At 30.8% G+C, this 25,515-nt stretch overlaps 1 long non-coding RNA gene across 21 annotated transcripts in view; it reads right to left on the reverse strand.

The window, feature by feature from the left end:
• LOC139488232 (uncharacterized) overlaps nt 1–25,515 on the reverse strand; it is a 124,538-nt gene that overhangs the window by 23,430 nt on the left and 75,593 nt on the right. For 18 of the 21 annotated variants that reach the window (XR_011655954.1, XR_011655971.1, XR_011655957.1 and 15 more), the window contains 2 exons: nt 16,903–16,966; nt 3,280–3,325 (listed from right to left, as the gene is read on the reverse strand). This is a non-coding gene — a long non-coding RNA (uncharacterized lncRNA). Of the gene's footprint in view, nt 1–3,279; nt 3,326–9,685; nt 9,751–11,277; nt 11,400–16,902; nt 16,967–25,515 lie in introns of all 21 variants that reach the window. The other 3 variants (XR_011655972.1, XR_011655975.1, XR_011655978.1) reach the window with 3 other exon arrangements.

Here is a 25,515-nt window from a genome sequence, read left to right on the forward strand (position 1 = left end):
TGTCTATTCATTTCTATTTGAAACTTAAATTTTCCCCCAAAAATGAAATTTTAATTATTCATTGGTCAAATTTGAATGTACACTGATCCTGAGAGGGTACAGAGCTAGAGGTCGAAACACATGATGACCGTTGGCCTCAGTTCAGGACATTGATGGTGTTGGCAGTAATGCCACCATTTTAAATTGCAATGTTACAGCAATTAATTAAAATGTCAAAACTAGTAGAACTCATACTTTGTGTTTGGCAGGAAGCCTTTTTTTAAAAGTTCTATACCAAATAAAACCCTTTGAAGCTAACCCAACTACAAGATGTAAGGTAGAATTATAACAACTTATCATTTTTACTACCACTATCAGATATCAACCGTCTATGTATAAGAATATCTGACCATCTACTAAGTACAATCATATTAAAATGTCTGTAAACAATTGATAAACCAGAAGATAAAACAATAGACATTTCATATCAGTTTTTAAATCAGAAAAAAACTTTAATCATGTTAAAGCATATCAAAACCTGCATTAACCAGGTAAACATTTAATATCAAAGAAAATGTATTCCAGGAAATGGTCCGTAAATGTGTAGTAGCAAGTCAAGGACATGACCTCGAATAATCGTACAAAATAAAGCAAAAAGTTATTTTTTTATTTTTTAAATTTGTATTGAAGACAGTAAAAAAGAGTCAACCATTACATAATATCATTATGAATATAGGTTTGAACCGCATATTTTTTTTAGTCATGGGAAAGCCAATTTTCAATTAATGTTTTTATAACTATTGCAACTTTTCTGATTTCACTAAAATCCTCATGCAGTCTTCCATGTAAATCAGGGGACAGACCAGTGTTAATAGAGACAAAAGGTCTTCTAGTTTGACCTGTTCTTAAACTAATGATCTGAACCCTCCTCCTTAAATATTTTCCATCTAAGTAATATCAAGTCATATAATAGAGCCCATGACATACATATACAGACAAAATTTTCTCTCCAACTTTGAAAATATATATGCACACAAGATCCATGGCCTCAATACAAATCAGACAATTCAATTTTGCTTTGCAGCAATTTATGCCCTGCTATTGTGAAAAGATGGCAACTGACTCATTTATTTAGAGAAGTCTGATCTTTTTTAATGTCAATATGTATCACATTGTTATTTATCAATAATTCCTACCTTGAGTAACCCTTAAAAATGATGTTAATGTGCATGCTGTAATATTGATCAGTGCAGACTCAGACGGCTGGGAGCCGTGGAAAGTAAAAATCATGAATTTTGATATAAGGGTGGACCCTGACTTCACCAGCCTACCCTTAACCTTTACACAGCTGACACTTAACAAACTTCATGTGTATTTCATTAGCAGATAACCTTTCTACTTCACTTCCTAAGTATCACAACATGAAAAGTTACTATTTCAGACCAATAATCTTTTATCTTAATTGATGCGTTATTAAGTAAAATTCGCTTGACAACAAACATCTACTGTTATTATACTAGGGACAAAGGCCTTCAGTTATTTTATCATTATTTATAGTCTAATTTGCTTTAAAGGTAAGTTTTCTCTCTACAAAAATAATTTGCCATCCTAAAGAATGACCTGTATGAGACCTCCACTTCTCTACTAATTTCCTGATAGACTTGATAATGTCACGTAAAATTTGACATAATGTTCAGGGGTTATAGAACCGAAACACATTACATTAGTGACATGCAATTTATAGGGTATATAAAGTTTCTCTTAATTGTTCGGCAATGCACCAAGAGGTCAGACACTAAAATAGGGATAAAACTGGTGCAGTGTTACATACGATGATCTAATTACGATCGGTTTAATTGACGAGCTTGTTTTATGCAAAAACTGAAAATAAAAGATGTTTTCACCTCTTGAAGAAGATCAAATTTGAACTGCAATATATAAGCATGATATCTATGAACAAAATCTGATTTCTGGAAAGGAAACGTGACAAAACCGAGGACAAAGCATTTCTGGTTTAAATTTCTCCCAACCATTATAACTGGCATAAATTTTCTTTTTTGGGAGGATGGTGTTTGGAAAGGGAGGGATAAGAGGGGAAACAAGACAGTTCCTTAATATAAAAGCAGAAACATAACATCTGAATTCACTAAGATAGCCATTATTTCCCAAATTTGCAATCTGAAAACCCGCGAACAGTTTTTCCAAAAAGCTTCATGGGCCTTTTTTACATCATTATTTGAAAGATTATTCTTGGTCCCTGTTCAATCCTTTTTTTTTATTGGAAATTTTAATTTCTATATAATAATGCATTAACAAAAATTGTAGTAAACATCAACTTGATATAATTCAATAAAACTAAGGTATACTAAGTCTTATATTGATGGTGGACTTACAATCCAGGAAGAGCCTTTACTTCCCTCTTCTTATAACAGAAAAACAATTATTCTACCTAATAATAGACTTTTGCCTATATCTGCCTTGTACTTCTGATCACTTCTATGTACCCAAAATAAATATAGCTTTAATATCAAAACAAAATAAAATGTCAATATCATTTAACATGAAATCCGACTTCTACAACTTAATACCATTTTCCCAATAAACAATTCAAGTACGAATAGATTACATGTACACAAGGTACTAGAAAGTCATTGATCACAAAAGTATCTCAGTGCTGCAGACTTCCGGACTAACACAGTTAACATGTGACTAGTTCATGATAACCTTTTATTTCATATCAAATCCACCTATATTTCTATAAAATTTGTCAGTTTAATACCATGCTATTGACAACTCTTTAAGATTAACTAATACTCTTATATCTATTTATATTATTAATGGAAAGAAAAGTTGAGGATATTTTTATCTGAAAGGTTAAAAATAGGATCTTGTCACTACTGTTAAAACAGAAAAGAATTCATTTACTTGTGTGATAAAAATCATGGCCCACAAAAAAATATTATACACAGGGATTCATAAAAAAAAAGGGGGGGTTAGAGAACTACAAGTGCCTTAAGCAGGTAACCTCTGCAGGTTTTTTAAACCAATTTTAGCCTGCATTATTAACCTGATTTGAAGTTAAATGATTACCGTATGACCTTAAACATGTAGTCTGTTTTTCCATGGCAATGAACTTTCAAGGACTAATAATTTAACTTCAAGTTTGTGTTTTGCTTTTCTTTGTGATTAAATTCATTACCTAGTTACATTTCTTAAGCAAAGTTCTTTGTAATAAAATTATATATGTAAAATTGACAAAGATCCTTAAATACTGCATAACTTCAAATCAAATATTATTACCTGCAATTTAAAGTTGTACTATCAGCTTGACCCCTCTTTAGACAATCTGAAAATAGAATGATAAAATATTAACTATTATTTCAGATTACTGAAAACCAATGCAGGTATTTCAAATAATAAGGCCATAAAAAACATAATTTTAATATATTTAAATCTTGTTCACTTGACTACTTCTAAATCTTATAAAAGGGAAAATTTGAAATTAAATAAGGCAAGTAGGACAATTTGTTCGCATTTCAGAAAGATACTTGTTTATTTATTTTTCTGTTATTTTATGTAATGAAAGGATTATATCATTGAAGAAGAATTCCCAATGGGGGCATGTCACAAATGTAGACCAAACTGGATTACAAGACTTGATTTTATAAGCCATTTAATAGGTCTACTTTTTGCGATGTCAGTTCATAATTACAGCTCGGTATCATGATGAGCGGTATAAGTCACCGGATCTTAGAACAGCGGGAATCTAGTGTTAGAACATCCTATCCTGGTCTCCTCAACAAGGTAAAAAATTCAGACACTATACTTAAAAAGTTCAACACCCCTTACAATAACGGATGAAAATTAAAATGCCATCTAAATAAATTAAAAGATTGAAAAGGTCATCATTTTGCAAAACCAATTATGATGCGATCAAATAACCCCAAAATGACCAAATACAGGGATTGGTTTAAATGGATACCTCAAACACAATGTAATAAAATTTGTAAAGTCCATTGGTGAATATTGGAACAGTAAAGTGGTCATCAAAATGATTAATAGGGTAACAGACCTATAATTGTAGGATTAAGACCCTCACTATGGGATATATGCAAATTAGGCTACATGTCAAGGATAGATCTTATGATTTATTTATGTATCTAAGCAAATTTTTATGTAGGTCCTTTGGCAAAAAGTTCAATAACTTTTCAAAAATGTCAGCGAATATAATCTACAGCTCAATTCTGAAAATAAACTGTGCTAAATATCTGAAGATATTGCAGATCTATAGAAAATCAAATGAAAAAAATATATCTATATATAAAAAAATAATCTATTGAAAAATGAACAGGCAGAATGATTTTATAATTTAATGTTTTGAGTCTTCACATGCAGCTAAGACATGTTAATATGTACATTCTAGCACACGAAAGAGATTCTGATTTATATAAAATGACCTTGAAATTCAGTACATGTAAAAGTATCTTGGTTATTTATTTAAAAAAGAATTCTGCTTATTTCTAAGATGTCACTTTAATATTTAATAACACTGTCACTAGAACTTAGTGTGGAAAATAAATGATGTCCTTTGACTCTGATTATGGTGATCCAAAACTAAACATTGACAAATGTATTGTCTGGCAAGATTCCGAAATACCAACCATTGCTTTAAAACTATACAGCATGGAAAAAAATCATAAACTTGTTCATTACCTGGGATCCGTCAACATAAAGGCCATTGTAACTTCAGCATTAAGATGACAAATTAGTTGGATGTCAGCTGGGTTTCGGAGAATGTTATCTCAGGACAGGGAGTTACTAAATATTAATGTTGATCAATACATTGCTAACGGTTAAGATATATGATCATTTATTGAAAGAAATTCTTTTGTAACATCCTTAAATCTGCCTATCTGATGAGAAGGATATATCCAAGGGTATAAAATCAACATGAAAACTATTTCAATGAACAGAAAGGTAAAGGTCAAACTGGAAAAAGGGAAAATCCAAAATGTTAAGTTGCAGCATCATAAGGGTACGGGAAACCCGCTTCCTATGAATCCAACATTGACAAGAAATCTATAAAATCTTTCAGCAATATGTATGAATGCCAAATGAGATAACAATATATTTGGAATAACCAACCATAAAAAGGACATTTCATCTTTTGTCTTTTGTACCAGTATTTTATTTCTTTTTATCTAAGAATTCATCAGGGATTAGGAAATACCATTGGCATATAAAATTGATATTTTCACAATAAATCTTTTTTTTTGTTAATGAAAATTTTGTAATCGTGCAGGTAATATGCAGCTCGGAGGGAAGATGTATGATTATGTCATAGTGTCATTACAATCTGTTAATCACATGCAAATCTAATACAGATTTGTTTAAAGTACACACCAGCAGTACATCCTAACATGCAGGAGGAAATAATGAGGACACAGTCAACTGTAAATGTAAACATGTGCATGTATTCAAATTCAAGAAGTCTGTATCGGATAAATTAAAACTATTGCCTTTGATAAAATATAAAAAAAAAAAACTTTATAAGCCTGTTAAAAAATCTGTTTTTTTTTCAATCCTCCATTTCCTTTAAAAAAAATGAATGCCATAGGTTATAACAGACAAATATGACATGAGTTGATTATCTTTTAGTCATATTTAAGTCATCACCATTTTCCACAGTTATTAGTGCTTGTAACAAGTCAAAAATATGAACGTCAGTGTGCATTATTGTTAAATATTGAGATGGACTTTACAGTTTTTTCTGTTGAATGGAACTTTGTGGGACTGTTTGATAAATGGTTAAATTTGTCATTTCCTTTTTTCCAATTTTGCAAAGTCTGTTATACATTATGCAGTCTATTTTAAACATTGAAAAGCTGAAGTTTACAACTGGTATGTTCCAGAATGAGTCAAAGTATACTTAGTTCATTAAAAAAGTTTAAAAGTCCAATATATTCCACCTCCAAACTCCACAAAAGGCATGAACTTAAAATTAATTCTACCTTAACTAATACTGGAAGTTCCTCGTCATCTGCCATATAATCATAGCGTAATATGTTTACCTTTAATTCAAAATTATCCTGTTATAATTCTTTTCTTGCCGATAAATTAAAAAAAAAAAAAAGGTGCACTTATTTCGATACGCAGCGTGATATCAATGTTAAAGATACTGTAGTCCTTTGATGCACATCAGACAGTTAAAGAGGAATGCACTGACAAACTTGATCACTCTTTAATTCTAAGTATAATTTAGGAAAGGTTGGAAAATTATGCAAATTTTTACACCCTTTGCTGTTTGGAGTAAATTATGTTACAAGGTTTAGTTTCAAATACACTTCAAAGACAAGAAATGAAGTATATCCTTGTAAGTTTTCATGGGTTACATTTTTTTTACAATGCTTTCTATGCAGTTGTTGTGCACAAATTATATCTTTTGACCACTTAATTATGAAGTGTTACAGAATTTATTAGCATTGATCTAATTAAACATAAATAGTTGGACTTAATAGACAGACAAAATACTATTTACAAGCAAATAACAGATGATAAGGGAATTGCAAATAGATATTTTATCTTAAGGTCTTTATAACAATAATGATATGATTTTAAGTTTCATAATGTTTTTGATTTCAAGTAATTTCAAATAATTAATTACTTTTAATACATTATTTATTTGTACAGTCAAAACTCAGACCTCTACATATAAAGGACATTCAAGTTAAAAGAATTATACAGTAGTAATCTGTGAGCAGATGTTTTTTATACAATGGTTCAACATGATAGTTTTTATGGAAGACTTTTATGATATATTCAACTGTCTGTCACAAGGTCATTTACTGGAAAATCTGAGCTTTAATTTAACACTGCCATGTTTAACAGTTTGGAGGAGTCATTGAAAAAAAACCTACTGAAATGGGATCGAATTCTATGATCATGACAAAATATAAAACAAACTGTCTCCCCATTTCAAACTGGATGTAGGGTGACTTATAGTTATTAATTTGGGTGTCGTTTAGCCTCTTAAGGAGAGTTGCTGACATTCCAAATCTTTATTTTTATATTTGTTAGTCCTTCTCAAGACTGGTCTAACCATGAGCTAAATCAGACAATTCTTAATATTATCACGTTTTTCTTTAGTGTTTGACTGAACATCAGCTTTACTTTATACAAGAGTGATGCTTAGATATATAACCTATGTGTACTTTAATTGAATTACATGTTGGAAGTCTTAAGATCAAGGTTTCACAGATATTACATTTACTTTAACATTATTAAGTTCCATGAAATTAAGGTAAATGTCAACTGAACCCTGCCAGACAGATATGAACATCTTCCAATAATCAACACAACACCATATTTAGTTGACCTTATATACAGAGTGAGTATCTGAAGAACAGGCTTAAAATCCACATATTGATCAATAAGTGGAGCTATGATAATGAGGTAAAGGTCAAATTAACCTTATAATAATGTTTCCATACACCAAATATAGTTGACCATGATAAAAATAAAATCAGATTTTAAATAGGAGTGCAATTCTGGAGGGTCACCAGGCTAAGGAAAGGCTTAAGATTATGAAATAAGGTTTATCCAATAATATCAAATTTTTATTGCCATCTTATGACTGACATGATTTGTGAAAAGATGATCAACATTAACATGAAATGAATCGAATAAAAAATTGTATTAGTTTATTATTGTATACAATATCATGCATGTACTAAGTTTCAACAGCTTGTCAGTAAAAAAATCATCAGGTAGATAAATTTGGGTGTTTAACTGGTTTTTATCCAAGTCAATGTTATTAACCTTTGATACAACTGACACAAAAAGGGCAATAATCTTAAGAATAGACTTTCTTGGATTCATACCAAATAACCTCACAGTCAGTCGGACTTTTAATGGCATAACATATAAGTTATCCTCTTCCCCAGCTTAACCTAGATGACAGATGCATCGAGTTAGAAAATCTCGTATTCAGTTCATTATAAAATAACAATATTATAAATATATGATAATATTTATGTGACCTGTGTATACTAAAGTTAAGTGTGATATTTACAATATGTGATTACCACATGGAATAGTCTAGACCCATAGTTGAACAGAATCCAAACTGTACACTGATATTACCCCAATGTTTATACATGTACTTATAACTAGTTGAACCATTAACTGTTCATATAACTGTAATCAAACAGGTATTTCATGGTACATGTATTATAAATCTAGTCATGTATTCATCATTTCCCAGGCAAATCGTAAATATTTTTATGCTATAAATTTGTTCATAAAAATATCAGTACACCCTTTTATTAGTTCAAGGAGATAACCATCATAAATTAATACTATTTACTTCATATTTTTTTTTCATACGTGTATTTGTAAATATCAAATGAATTTAACAATGTCAAGGTCATTTTCAATATAACACCAACACATGTTGCCAGCGTAGGTTTGTCTGATAGTACATCATAATGAGGTAATATTTGAGAAGAACGGAAAAAGAAATGTAACTAAATACGGGTCTTAATTTATGCCTCATATCAGATATGTGTAAAAAAATAATTTTCATAATAGTCTTTAAAGGTTATGTTCAGCTGTTACTAGTATTGATTTTTATATATGGAATTCCCTTTTTTTTAAACCTGAAACTCCATCTTCTACTGCTAAGTTTGTCACTTAGGTTATGTGGTAATTCCTAAATCAGTACAAGGATTGCTTGCAACAGGATTATCAAATAAAAATCATTCACAACAAGATGACAAACATGCTTTTAAAACAATTTGAAATCTATTGGAATTCCTGTTAAGTTTTGACCTAGTTTTATCTTCACCAGATTACTTATTTGACTTACTTTTTTCAAGGTTTTAATAATCAGATATTTTATTACAGAAATATCTCCTAACATATATTTTCACAGATCTCAATAGCAGATGCACCAATAACAATTCGGTATAAAAATCTAATTGAGTAGAAAAAAACTGCACTTTGCCAGGTTGCCAAAGTTATTCTCATCCCAAAAATATCTAAGTACGTTTTATTAATCACTTTTTCTATATATAAATGTCAAAATCGATAGGTAAGAACTAAGTATCCTTAACCAAGAATTGAGTAATATAAAAGTTGTCTAATGATTCAATCTATCCCAATACAATCACTATTGATCAATTATAAAATACTCATTTCATAAATCCAGGTAGACTATGAAATTAACTTGACAGAAACACTTCCAGGAGGATGGCTAGGTGATAATACCATTTTAATCATAATGACACTTAAAAACATGAATACTGGTCAAACAATTAATTATTATATAATTAAAACTTGCAGCCTAAAGAGATACAAAAAAAAAAATAAGCCTTAAGTGAAACATTAAAAAATAACGTCTTTATATGTAATGGTATGTGGACGGTCAATAAGGGCAACCTGACATATAGGTTAGTGTTTAAATTACGTGATCAAGTACTGTCTGGTATTAAACAAGGGGCAACGATTTAAGTGTCGAGGTGAAAAGGTTGTAAAGGTGCAGAACAAGCATTTATTTTTATCTTTTTATGTTAAAAAAAATCTTAACAAATAATGTCTGTCTCGACAGGACACTATCAATTCAGTGTTTGGAGAAATACATGACAAAATACACTGAATAATATAAAAGCATCCTCCCTGTCATATGAATTTCAAATGAATACCGTACTGTATTTGTGACCATGACTTCAGGACACTCTTGCTGTTAAATGCAGGACTTGCCAATTGTAGTTTCTAAAAATAAGATATAACATGGCAAATTATGTTAAATTATCAGTCTGAGCTCTACTTCTTGTTATCAACATTTGAAATACCTTGCATCTCTTTTATAACTTTCTTGGAACAGATTTGCACATTTAATTTACTGTAAACTTTTTTTTCAATGTCAAATGATTAGAACAGCAGCAGCTATAATTCAAAACCATAAAAGTTCCCCATGTCATTCATATTTTTATCAACAACAACAAAATTGCATTTGCAAGTCTTCAAATTTAAATTTGCATTCATAGAGTTTCATTCAACTCTTCAGCTTCAAATGTAATGAAGTTAGCAGCCATCAAAGTTAATTTGTAGGATCAAATTTGTGTGTTTTGAGTCAACATGAGTAATTTTCATGACTCAAAACCTGTCTCACAGATGGTTTTCAAAGCTCCTTAGAGACAAAATAGTCAATCAAACTGTGTGATGCAAGATTTTTTTCTTTTCTTCTTAAAGCAATATTTCTTGACAATTCACAGACTTCAAATATCTGAACTTGCTATACAGGTACTTAGGCAATGGTCATTAACACCTCTTCTTGAGAGAAATGAACTAGTAAACCTTTTATTATTTATATATGTACTAACAATTATCTTAGTACATATCTTCTGTGTGTTTATAAAATAGACATGAAAAATAAGTAATTAACAACCTAGATGACCCCCCATCTCAAACTGGTATTAATTACGGACTGGTATTAATTTGCAGTGGATTTTAACACTGCTACCGATTGTTTATTTACCTATCTTAGTTGTCATCAAAAACTGACATTTGAATGTAACATTAAAGGTTTATATATATCTAGACATCCTGCGTGTCAATGGTCCCAGACATCAATACTTTTGTCTGATATATGTTACAATACATAATTGATGTTTTCCGAAATTTTCTACCTCGGAAAACATAAATCGTCAGCAGACCCATTTGCCATAAAAGCCACTGTTAATTTAACGTTTACGCTCAACATGAAGCGCACAATACAGAGTAATTATATACCTGTATTATACGATAACCATGCTTAAAGAGGGGTTTACCCATGTGTATAAGATATTGTTTTTAATAGATCAGAAGTGTTAAACCTGCCGTACATGCGACCCAATTACAAAGTCAAAGGAAAGTTTATCGCGGATATAACAGGCATACATAATAATATAGGGTGTGCAATATGTACATGCATGTATGTAATTACACTATCCCCGCATATACTAACAAGATTCTACGTTCAAAGGAAATGACTTAACAGTTCTTTAAAAACGATTACAATTGTATAGCCTGCGGCTTGTGTAAATGACCTGATCCTGATAAAACATTTATTGACAAGGTTAAAATATAAAAGGTGAAATATAACATAGATCAATGTCTCAATGATAAAAAAAGGAACTTTTGTTAGAACGTTGGGAGAAAAAAATCAACCTTAAAAACAAACATCAGAAACTATCAAGAATGCTTTTGTGTGGATTTTTTTCCTTTATAATTAAAAAATTGGCAGTGATTTGAAGAGACCATGTCATGTTTATTCATTCTGTGAACCTAATTTGACACTTGTCTGTATTGTCTGTTTCCTCAATCCTCCAAATGTAACTTTATTTCTCCAATATCACAACACCAATCAGAACCCATCTCAACTTGATTAAAAAAACAAAAATACATTAAAATATAACTATACATTTCCAAGTCTATATCCTAAAAGGTTGGGCCCACTGGCAAAATGTGACCTTACTTGTAAATAACTAAGTCAATATCTACATTAAAAAATAATATCTTGACATTTTATGCTAAAAACACCAAGTGAATGAACTCTCGGTGCCTACACCTACAATCTTGGATATTATAAAGATAAGTAAACAACATATAAATTGAAGCTACTTGATATCAATCACAGTAATGCTGATTTACTCTTACTGTTGGGTTTAATCCCCAATAATCACTCTCCATATTTTACTAAAATCGGATATCTAATTCTGTAATTACAATTTCACATGTCAAGCAACATGTGACAACGACCTTTACAACTGTTTACTGTTATCATTTACATCTACGTCAAACATTGTGTAACATTCAATACAAAAACTGTAATCGTGTAGAATATACAGCACTCATATATAATACCATGAAAATCTGTTATTCAATTAAAAAAGTCAAATGTTATAAAAATCATGTATGTACGTCATGATGTAAATTAAATGAAAGTAGCACAGTCAAACCTAATTTTGTCATCAGTATGTAGGCCGGAAAAAAATCATTTACTAAAGTAAGCAATTTACCAATTAAGGTTTTACTCAATACAAGTTTATAGATTGCACTGCTGATAAGACTTCATAGTCATTATTCTAAATAACCTCTACTTCATATAAATATTTTTAGCCACAGGTCCATCAGAACTTAAATCAATCATTTGCTAAAAGGTCATAGTATTTCTCTTATATCCATTTGAAATGCCTAATATATAGAAGGCATTATCAGGTATTTATCAGGGAGTTTAGTAGGCCTAATGAGTTACTTTATGGAAATTAAGTCTAGCATGAAAGGGATTTTCAGGTATTTATCAGGTAATTCAGACGGCCCAATGAGCTATGGAAAGCATATGGTAGTCCTTACCATCTTAATTTCAACTTAATTATTTAAAACAGTGAGAAAGCATGCCAAAGCACTCCACTAAAACCTGTATTATAGGAGATGTGGTATGATATTAAACTGACCCACCCCCCCTTTTTTTTTGGAGTCACTGAAGACATTTGATATACAGCACATTTGGTTTTATTTTGGGGTGTTGTCTCATCTGCATCCATTATGATCATCTTTTTTCCCCCTAAATTCTAATGTCATCTTATCAGGAAAGGCTTCACAATGTACAGCTTATATAAATAGAGCTTTATACAGTTAATTTATTTCAGTGATTTTATATTCATTTTCAAAACAGATAACTAGTTTATCCACTGGACATAAAATTAAAAGGCATGTTATTTAAGAGAAAAACTCCATTATCAACCAAATGTTATCTCAATAAAGATAGGGCCAATGACCAATGTCTCCTTAAATGACCCCAATGTTCGTCAGATCAATCAACTCTGTCGTACCATAAAAGTCTTCCCTCAGTAATATATACCAATCAATTCCTGCAGGCAAATATAAGAAAATTAAGTTTTATCGAAATCATTTCCTTACATGTACAGCTGCTTTAATTTGATAGATGAAAAACAAGACTTGAGAAAAACAAATAGAATCAGGAATAAAATTGATATTTTTCAACTTAGATCACTCACAGAATTACTAATTGCCTTTACTGTCTCTTTTTTTTATACTTTTTTCTTTCTATAATGCAAAACAAAAGCTCAATGAAAATTTAATATTTAATTTTCCAGTTGAATAAATTGCAAATAAATCTTATAAAATTCACTTGCAAGTTGAAAAACATAACCTCAGACAATTATGAAAGATAAAACAAAGTCCATGGCATAAACAAGCAAGATTAAACCTCAATAATGTCACTAGAACTCAGTATGCACTTTGAATACTCCCAATTAATACTAATCATTCAAATTTACATAAATATAAAACTTTTGATCTATTCACTTCTACATTACTAACATGCAATTTTTATTTGAGAAATAAAGATTATAATAATTGAACAGTACAGATCTATTTTTCTGAACCCTGCAGATAAAGGATGCCAAAGAATTACTAGCTATTCATCTTGTGACAATTTTGTTTGCCTCAGCGGTCTCACTTCACATCTTTGGAAAAATCTTTCCGGATTCACTCGGAACACTGCAATCAATATTTTGACTGCTTCAGTGCAGCAAACCATCCTCGGCTTTCTAATGAAATTGAACTAATTTGACATACGAATCTTAACAAAACAAGTTTGTTGATTTCCTTTATTTTTTTCACTGGTTCGGAAAACATGTTGACAATACATTTGCAACAGCGCTATAGATAATAAATATTCAATGTATCGGTGATCTATATAATGTGTGGTAATTTCAGCACTGGTTGACTTATTACTATTATATATATGTTAACCAACACTCCTCATAAAACAGAGATTGAGTAACAAATTTTTTACCTATGTTTGCTGTGCGATATGTAATTTAGTACATAGATCAATTAAAGAGTGATTACATGACTGTTTCGTCCAATTGTAATTAATAAAGCATGCAAAATTTCAAGGTGCCGACTACATTAACTTCTTTTTTTCATAAAATTAATCCCTGAAGTCCCTACTGAACTGTAAAAAAAAACAGACGATTTTATTGAAAATGGATCTTGGTCTGTTTAAAAAGCATTCGGTTCAATGTGAAGGACGACCTGTTCAATTTTGAATCTCTTGAAATAAACTATTTGACAAATCTGCAAGTTTTTCATCATAATATAATCATTTTTTTTTTTATTTACTTTTATGTATATCCACACCAATGGTAAGCTATTTCAATATAAAAGATTTGAAAGTTCAAAAATGTTCAAAGCATACTAAATTATTAAAACTGACGATTTAATCTTAAATCTACTAAGAACATGAATAATGGGCAATCTTTACAGTTTACAGTTTTATTGTGACGACACCTGCCACTGTGGTTTGGTAAATGAATAACAATAAAACACAATTTTTTTTTCTTTAAATGTTAATAATAAATTTCAAATTTGAATAAATTTTACAGTTATGTTCAACTATGAAACAGGAGGGGTATAATCCTATGGCCAATACATTAAAATAGAAGATTGAAAGAGGTCTTGGTGCACTATTTCAACGGGTCTTCTAATCAGGTCGAAGTCCTTTTCAGCAACTAATGGTATTAATTCTATAAATATAAAATCTTAATAAAAATCTATATATATGCCCCAGTTGGAAATTTATAGCTTACATCAGGGGCTATTTAAATTCCAAGGACACAGGTCAGGACATCTATATATAAGGATATATATCCGCCTTAAAACCTTTTTTGAAGATAAAAGGAAATATTGACTTATTGTGATTCTTCCTCATACAAAATTAAAAAGTATGAAACACTAGCCATTTATAACATCCATAAATCATTAAAAACGTGCAATGTCATAATTGACACTTTTCACCTGGAACACTAACATTATTTCATAATCGTGTATAGTTAGAAAATTGAGAATCACTTAATAATTAGTAGTTAGAAACTTGATCTTCTTTTAAGTAGACTAATATCTTAGTCCTAATTATATAAATATGAAATCATCCTTCAAAATACACCTGCAATTATTATCTTTTCAATCATAAAGATTATATTGATAAGAAATGTATACAAATCTTGTCTTTTCTCTTAAAGCTACCTGGTTTAATAATACTATAGGTAGAAAGGAGTAATTAACGCATTTTTAAACATCATGTTTATTTATATGTAAATTGCACCAAATTACTATGTTTATGCAAGTAAACATAAATTACTACCGAGGCATGAGGCAATATTAGGCCAAGGTAACCAAATAAATATGATGTGATTTTTTTTTATTTAGTGTGTTTTTAATACCACCTTTAAGCACTGCTTTTTGGCTATTTGTGTCAGCCAGTTTTTATTGGTGGAGGAAGCTGGAGTTCCACGGAGAAAACCACAACCTCAGATAAAAAAATTGACAATAATTATTATTATTATTGACCTAGTCAGAGACATATTTGTGTATATATGTCTCTGACCTAGTCAATTAAGATTGGAGTTGAGTGCACCTGCATGGGTTTGAACTCACAGTCTCAGTGTTGACTGGCTAGTGATTCAAATTAATATGAAAGCAACAAAAAGAACAATGCTATTTTAATGATTGAGGATACTATAATGTAAAATATTATACTTCACTTTAAAATGCCAGATTTTGATTGGCTAATACGAGGGTGTTAATTTACTCTATCACATAGCTGAGCGGGTGACAATTTTTTTAATGTTACCCTCTCGGTCAGACCAATCAGAAATCGATAATTAAAAGTACAATGAATTGAAATCACATCAAGTAATTACATACAATGCTTCACAGAATTCTACGTTTTGGCTCAGATTTTGTACAGTACGTGATGTCTTAGAAAATACTTTAAGAAGTATTTTTACAATAAAAGTAATCTGTTAAAGACAATATTAGGACATTCAGTATAATAAATTAAATAACACATAGCTGAGAGGGTGATAGAGCAGATTGATACCCCTCAAAAAAGCATTGTCAACCTTGGCTTCACCGTGGTTGACAATGTTTTCTCAGGGTACCAATCTGCTCTATCACCCTCTCAGCTATGTGTTATTTATATAATAATGTATCTAAATATAGAATAATATAATATACCCAAAGAACAAGTGCACCAGGAAGTAAACAATTGATTTAATTTATAGACAACATCATATTTCATTTATTTATTTATAAGTATTGGCAACATGCTTTTTTTACCTGAAGCTTAGTACATGTTTTTTTTGTGTAAAAATAAACCCCAGCACAAGTACACATCCAATAAAAAGTTTCTCGATTAATAAAAAGAATATGGACTAAATGATTTCGCCAATCTTATTGGTATTTTAAACTAACGATTATATACAAGAGGTCTGTTAACCAAAGGATTATTTTGTTTTAGCCTAATTGCTGTTGGGAGCTAATTGAAAGCTCGTTAATGTTAATTATCTCCTCTTTTTAGCAGGTAATAGTGGTTATTTGCTAGTGGAGGTGTATTATTGTGTCTGCCAATTGTTTTTTTTCTATCAATTGTGTGTTGTCAATATCAAAGGATTATTATCTGTCAATCATATTTCCTAGTTGTTTTGAGTACATACAATAACCTTACAGTCATGATAGTGCAAACGTAATTATTAAACTAATATTTATGGTTAAGGGAATTTATTATTCTTTCCTTTTGAAACTTCATTGAGTTACCTTTATATTACATATGATATGTATTTAAATCTAAAAGTGAAAATATCATGCAAGTCAGATCAAGATTGACCAGTGGTTTTTATTAATGACCCAATTTATTCCCTAGTAAGAAGAGGCTGTCAAATGAAAGAATTCATTTTTTTTTTTACTTTAATAGGTGACCCTGTTAAAGCAATGAAGGGCCATAACTCCAGATCACCCAAAGATTTGTCAAATAAGAGACATTGATGTTATATTAAGAATTATTAATTTTCTTACTAATATAGGTCTTTTTTAAGAGTCAAATCCATCACACCTCTGAACTGGGTTTTCTGGGAATCACCTGAAAGGATAAAAATTATTGCAAAAGAGTTTCAGATCTTTCTTAGAACAAATAATACCTAAATATTTAGTTTGGATGGATTTCCATCCTAACCCTGACTGTAGAATAAAGTGGCATCTTATGTTGAGATAGACATAAATGCACACAAATATGATTAATTTAATTGATTGAGTGGGTTTAACATCACATTTGCTTAATATATGACGTCACAGAGGGAATGTTCTAGAAAAACTACTACCAGTAATATCCAGTGAGTAACCAAGTAACACACTTATTGCAGCATGTCCTCTTTTATTTTTGACCAAAGCAAGTCAGAAACTGACCTTTTAAACCAAGTGGTGTTACAGTTACCCTTAAACTAACTTCAAACAATTCTATATTTTTCAGGAAGTTAAGCTGTCTAATAGATCCAGAAAATGCTAACAAGATAAGCTGCAAATTAAACATACAGTTTTTATGTTCATCAGAACTTTGAAAAAGCTTGATAAAAGAGTTCATTCAGTATGTTGAAAAAAAATTAATAAAAAAGTATCTTCAAAAAGAAAGAAGGTGGCCGACAGTTCCAATATGCTCAAATATTTATACACCATCATCATCATTAAGCTCCAGATGTAATATTAATTCACTCTGTTATGAATTACAGATTTTGCTGGACAACTAGGAGTATAGATTGACAAGATGATTTCAATACAGCTTACACTTTTACACAAATGATATCGGATATGTTCCTTACGTCGTAACTACAATCCCCTTCCCTTTCATAAATGTAACCTAACGAATTAGACTATTTACCGGATTTGTAATCACATAAGCAACACGACGGGTGCCACATGTGGAGCAGGATCTGCTTACCCTTCCGGAGCACCTGAGATCACCCCTAGTTTTTTGGTGGGGTTTGTGTTGTTTATTCTTTAGTTTTCTATGTTGTGTCATGTGTACTATTGTTTTTCTGTTTGTCTTTTTTATTTTTAGCCATGGCGTTGTCAGTTTGTTTTAGATTTATGAGTTTGACTGTCCCTTTGGTATCTTTCGTCCCACTTTTAAAGTATGGGTATATAAAGCATACAGAGTTCATATCAGCTACAGTTTCAAAGCTGATAAAGCTTTTTGCAAATTTAACAAAATAATACAATTTCATGGACATTTAAAACTTATCCATCATGTGGAAGATGAACCATGGGTGCCTTTATTATCTCTATTTTTTTCTACTGATCAAGTTTAAAAGATACTAAGATCACATCGACCAATATTCTTTTTTTTTTGCTATTGCAGTATTTGATTTCTTTAAGGTAACATTACCGATTTTTCACATGGAAAAACATAACAAATTTAAATCTTCGATAAACCAATCTGTAAAATACTAATTTAAATCTGAATAAGAAACTAAAATAGTAAATTTTCGGCCTGAACAACGGAGGTAATATTGTGGTATAATTATCCCACTCATATATCTGATGACAGCCTTGATAAATAACGGCTTTTGACATAATTATTATATTTTATGAAAAGACTTATCTCATTTAACAAGGTAGATATGAAGATAATACAGAAAGGTTAAGTCAGGTTTTAGTTGATTCATAAATGAGTTACTAGCATGACATGTATATGTTTTGTTTTGTTTTTATTTTTCTCCTGCCAAGAAGGTTTGATTGTTTACTGGGTTTTTCAGGGTATCGCCCACCTCTGTTGATTAAGAGGAAACAAGTGTAGGTTTTTGTTTATTTATTTTCAAGGTAAAAGACTGACCAACTAATCTAAAAACTGAATTCTAACAGTAATACTTGTTGCACTGCACCTTTTGAAAATTAATATTATTTCCTTTTGGAATTTCCAGTTTCCAAATCGGAAACATACAAAGATTTCCTGTCTTATTATCAAATGTTTTGAAAGTAACTTTTCTAAAAATTCATTACTGATAAGAATTTGCAAAAATTTCAATGTAATCTGTATCTTTAACTTTTCTAGGTTTAAACTAGTATACATTCTGTTTAGGGGCCAGCTGAAGTCTGCTTCCTGTTGCAGGATTTCCCCCCCGTGTTGAAGACCTATTGGTGACCTTCAGATCGGTTTGTTGTCTCAGACACATTCTCCATTTCCATTCTCAATCTTATTAAAACATAGTGTCTTTAATAGATGATCCAGCATATTGATTTATTTATTCATTTTAAATGCCACTTTATGGCTATGAGAGCCAATATATGTATAGACTTTGCTTTTGTACGTTTAATACAACATAAACAATAATTTCAACTAGAGGCTCTCAAGAGTCTGTGTCGCTCACCTTGGTCTATGTGCATATTTAACAATGGACACAGATAAATTCATGACAAAATTGTGTTTTGGTGATCATGATGTGTTTGTAGATCTTACTTTACTGGACATTCTTCTTGCTACAGTTATCTCTATCTATAATGAACTTGGCCCAGTAATTACAGTGGAAATGTATTCTACAAATTTACAAAAATTTACAAAAATTTATGAAAATTGTTAAAAATGACTATAAAGAGCAATAACTCCTTAAGGGGTAACTTGACAATTTTGGTCATGTTGACTTATTTGTAGATCTTACTTTGCTGAACATTATTGCTGTTTACAGTTCATCTCTATGTATTCTAATATTCAAGATAATAACCAACAAGAGGCTGTCACAACGACAGCAAACCGGATTTATTAACATTTATTTGTGTCCTGGCAATATCACAAGAACCATTACTGATGAATGGTGAAAGTGAAAATCGTGAATATCAAATTTGACCTCCATTTTGTCATCAGTATCAACATATTAAAATTTGAAAAGCTTAGATTGAATGGTTCATGAGTAAATGCAACAACCTGAATGGAAACACCATTTTACGATCTTTCAAGAACCATAACTCCTGAACGGTAAAAGTAAAAATCGTCATTATTGAACTTGACCTCTATTTTGTCCTCAGTAACAACATATTAAAATTTCAAAAGCTTTGGTTGAATGGTTCATGAGAAAATGCACGGACACGACGGGAAAAACCATTTTTCAATCTTTCAAGCCATAACTCCTGAACGGTAAAAGTCAGAATCGTCATTATTGAACTTGACCTCTATTTTGTCATCAGTAACAACATATTAAAATTTGGGAAGCTTTGGTAAAACAGATCATGCATAAATGCACGGACACGACTGGAAACACCATTTTTCAATCTTTCAAGAACCACAACTCCTGAACGGTAAAAGTCAAAATCGTCATTATTGAACTTGACCTCCATTTTGTCATCAGTAACAACATATTAAAATTTGGGAAGCTTAGGTAGAACAGTTCATGCGTAAATGCACTGACACGACTGGAAACTCCATTTTTCAATCTTTCAAGAACCATAACTCCTGAACGGTAAAAGTCAAAATCGCCATTATTGAACTTGACCTTCATTTCGTTGTCAGTAACAACATATTAAAATTTTAAAAGCTTTGGTTGAACAGTTCATGAGTTAATGCACGGACAACATTTGATTGCCGCCCGCCCGCCCGCCGTACATCCCCAAATCAATAACCGACATTTTTGTCACAAAAATCCGGTTAAAAACAGTAAAATTTCCTTAAAATTGTCAATTTAGGGGCAGCAACCCAACAACGGGTTGTCCGATTCATCTGAAAATTTCAGGGCAGATAGATCTTGACCTGATAAACAATTTAACCACATGTCAGATTTGCTCTAAATGCTTAGGTTTTTGAGTTATAAGCCAAAAACTGCATTTTACCCCTATGTTCTATTTTCAGCCATGGCAGCCATCTTGGTTGCTTGGCCGGGTCACCAGACACATTTTTTTTAAACTAGATACCCCAATGATGATTGTGGCCAAGTTTGGTTTGATTTGGCCCAGTAGTTTCAGAGGAGAAGATTTTTGTAAAAGTTTATGACGACGGAAGAAAAGGGAAGCAATTCATATGAAGGTCAATAATCGTGTATTTAGCTCTAAATTGCCCAAAGTCTGAACAAAATTGTGAATTATAGTAACTCTTTTAGACACTTAAATAAAACTGCCATGCTACAGGTATCAACAAACTTTCCACCTCTATGTGTTAACTGCCATAAAAATCTAAACTGTTAAATAGAGATATTAAAACGTTGTCACTATATTGTATTTACAATTGCTTATTTATCTACAACATAAAAAGAAACTCTCCAAGTGAAATTTCAATGCCAAATACAATAATCTTGAGAATAGATTTTCAAGTCAATAGACAAGCCAACAGACAAGTGGGATATGAAAATGTCCAATATCCTACTCAAGCCAGGGGGTATTTACCTCACAGAACCCCTAAAAGTCAGGTAGAAAGTATTGGTAAATGTCAGACAACTATATTTCTGCAAATCATAACACATAATAAATCATAACTGATTCCTTGACCTATAATTAGTATCAAAGGTAGCATAGTGCTTAGTAATTACCAAACACTTGTAGTCGATGAACCTCTCAAGGAGAATCGATCGCCTCTTTTTTCTTTCAGATGTTTTAGTTATTATGTTGACAAAACTATGGTGTTATCTTTTTATATTTTTATCAAGATAGAAGACTTTTGTAGATTGACAAACAATTTTATAACTTTCTATTGTGTCAATAATTTGCAATCAATCAAAATTTGATAAATATCCTTTATTGAGCTGACAAATTTGTCTGTGATCCAGGAGGTCGCTTGGAGTCTACAATTTGATTGACAAGGTCTTGAATTGCATTAAATGTGCATTTGCCAAGCAATTTGTTTTTTTAAATTTATTTTGATCAATTGCCCTTTTATTTGTTAGACTTTAAATATGAAACAGTAAAATTTAAATGTACTTTAAAATACTGTACAATAAAAGTTTCAAGTTTGCGATCTAGATGGTACAATTATAACCAGCTATTGTTGAAGACAAATTCTGTTGCCCTTTCAACATAAAAAAGATGATGTGGTATGATTGCCAATGAGACAACTCTCCACAAGAGACCAAAATGACACAGAAATTAAAAACTTTAGGTCATTGTATGGCTTTCAACAATGAGCAAAGCCAAGACTGCATTGTCAGCTATAAAAGGCCACGAAATGACAATGTAACACTATTTAAACGAGAAAATTAATGTCTTTTTTTCTTCTTCTTTTTTTTATAATGTAGATGGATAGCTGTCTCATCAACAAAAAAGACCCTGTATATGCATTTTTTTTATAGAGTTGTTATAAAAATGAGAGTAAAATTTAATACAAGTATATAATCTTCTGTGTTCTCTGGCTTTTTGCACCAATAATTATATAATATAAAATTATAATGTGTATACATGCAACAAATTTGTGAACTCTTGTTATATCTATCATACATTGTACTAACAAGTTGCCAAAATATTTTGGATGTACATGTAGATATTTCACCATCTCAATAATGAGCAATGATAAAAGGTCATGACTACAAAACAGTATTAAACTATATAAAAATTCCTGGAAGACTTTTATATAGCATTCCTTGCTATTGGGCATGATAACAAGATCTGACCAGTCATAAATCTGACAGCTGCTAGCCATGGTCATCACCTAGTCCAACACAAATTGATTTACAGGGTCATCATGGCAGTCATCTATCAGATGTTGGTCAGTAAGCTCAAATGATCAAAATCATTGCTGACCACTATGAAACTTCACAGGAAGCACAATCAAACAATTTCCTGCCTCATTCATTCATTCAATGATCTCTCTTTGGTGAAATATTGGCCTCTGAAATGTCTCCAATTAACAGGACACAAAGTAATTACAGATGACAAGTGGAGGAAACAAGAATTGTCAGGCAGAAAATGTGCAACTTTTCCCATGTCAAAAAGGTTATGACCTTTTAGTTTTCATCAATTAAAATCATTATATATTTTTCTTCTAATTTAATAGGTTTGAATCCAAAACTAACAATTGTAAAACTTGAGGATGTTGAAAGTGTAAGAAAAAGAGTTGACCTTTTTAATCCTGAAAGTGTTCATCTAAGTCTTCAATACTGACTTACAACCAATATTGTTATAGTCATTTATCCTTAAAGAAGCTACCACTGACCTTTCCTTCACCCCTTAACACCATCAGGAAACAACATTAATTGTATCTACAGAGACCCAATAAAAATTGATAGAAATCATAACCAATTGCTTCTATAGAATGCAAAACACTTCCACAATGAGCTACTTCAACAATTTTAGTGTTGTGAAAGTCATTCTCTACTTAGACATGTAGTTTCATCAAAACTTATTCTAAGATTTTACACTTAATAATTTCTTTTGAAATTTTCTCCTAATTAATGTACGGATATTTGATATTTATGATTAGTGCATGCATTAGCAGACGACAGCATCTTGTACTTTTATTACTCCATTATCCTATTCCAAGGTTACTCCGGAACTTCATAAACATCATTCAAAAACAGTTTACTCAATAGAACCATAGATTACATCTATGATAGAACATAAATTGATTTGTGCTGAAGCAAGAATTTACTTGATTTATAAAATTTCCAAACTGAAATGAGAAGGAGATCAACTTAGCAGGATTTGTTATTGTTATATTAATAATTTATTAAGTCGGCTAAATCAGCCTGTCTCCAACCCAACACATTTAACCATAAACAATGATGGAAAGGTTTTACATATAATCCATGCACTTTCAAATATCAAATTATTGTGAATACAATTTATATAATGATTGAATTTTTGCTTTTGCTATGTCATTTTATTAAGTTTTTCAATTTTCAACAGCAATGAGTTTAGATTATATATACAGTTGTTATGTCAATCAAATATTACGAGTACCTGACTTATAAGTCATAAATTTTAAAAGAACAAAATTAATTTTAAATTTTATAACCACAGATTGTAAAATATGAATAAAATAATCTTATTTCAATTTTTCTCATCCCACATTTTAAGTTTTTTTAATATAATTTTCAGCTTATTTGAACATTTAACCTTGGATCAAACGATAGCAGTCTACGATTAAACATATATAACAGTGTCTGCACTTTCCTTACATCATGTTGTTAATTGATCTTTGCCAATTATTTCATACATAAGTGTATGACATGATCACGAAAGTGTCACCTATCCTTACAGGTTAGTCAAAGGCTATTGGTTAAACTAGCAAATTTACTAACTAATGTCAACAATACCTGTTCACAGATTTGATTGACATTTCAGGTAAATAAGGAAATGCAATTAGCGATAAGTGTGTAAATGACATCACATACGAAGGTCAAGACTGCTCCTTTCAATTATGACATTTGGCACCTAAGTGTAATGACAATCAATTTGCCTGGCATATAGATGTGTAGATCATTAGACTTTGATTATGACAAATTATTCAATCATGCTCAAAATTAATACATTGAATTAAAATCTAATCGATTTCCTCTGTGAAGTCTTCAAATTTGATGTGTATACAGATAAAAAGAATTTAAAAAGAGACTCAAACGTGAGATTATTATAGCACATAGTTATAGTTATACTAATGTAAGTCAATGGGTCAATGCTTTTATAATGATAGTGTTATGTAAAAAATCATATTACCAGACGATTAAGAATTAATTAACTTTTTGTTGCTCTTTGAAACCGGAGATCAAATTATAACAGAATAAGTGAGTGGAATGAAATTAGGAAGGTCTTTAAAAATTGTTAAGACCGTGGGGTAAAAGGGAAGGATTTGAAAATGAGTGGTAAAATATGGTAAACTTGCCAATCTTTTGATATGGTACCAGTTATAATAAGTTTTATTTATGAAACAGGCAATAAGCAGTATACAATGCTGACCAGGTTATATAATTGTGTCTGCGCTGTGGACTGGTCTTTTTAAAAACAATTTAAATAAAGAATGGTTCATTTTTTTGCAAATGTAAACAAGAGTCTAAAGACCAAAAGAGAGAATTATCTGCCTAATTAATGGTAGAAAACCTTATAGGCAATACATGCAGTCTGCACGGTTAGCCACTAGTCTGATGCCCTCAAAATTTTCTATAGTCATATAGGAACAAGTTTTGATATTTAGTGTCCGGACTAGTAGATGAAAAAGTTTTTGGTGCAGACTGTACATGATTCTTTATATTGTTTCAGTACTTTATTCTGTAATCTCTTTCTGGGCTGTTATATATCAAATCCTCAGCAAGAAACAGCATGATTTCTTAATTATCTAAATATAAAAGTGCCAAAGTTTATAGTCAACCAATCATTCAAAACAATATAAATATCACACATTCATTAAAATTCACCAGATTCCAATTAAAATCTCTTGTCCTAATTAACATGTTTATTACATATAGCAGGGATGGCACAAGTGCCTGTCATTCATGTGCCAGGTAACTTAACTGAAATATACAACTCTGTCAAATTTTGCAAATCAGCAGTCTACACCTTTATGTAATACACAACTTGTCAATGCCAAAAAAATGGACCAATATACCATTATGAAACTGTCAATAATTAATTAATCAATCAAATAAATCCATAAAGTGTCAATTATATATTCATAAATTAATATTTTTGGAGGTTAAAAGTAGGACAAATGACCAGAGGGTCTGCAATCAT

The sequence above is a fragment of the Mytilus edulis genome, chromosome 1 (assembly GCF_963676685.1).
Source record: "Mytilus edulis chromosome 1, xbMytEdul2.2, whole genome shotgun sequence".
In the NCBI taxonomy this organism is placed as follows: Eukaryota; Metazoa; Mollusca; class Bivalvia; order Mytilida; family Mytilidae; genus Mytilus; species Mytilus edulis.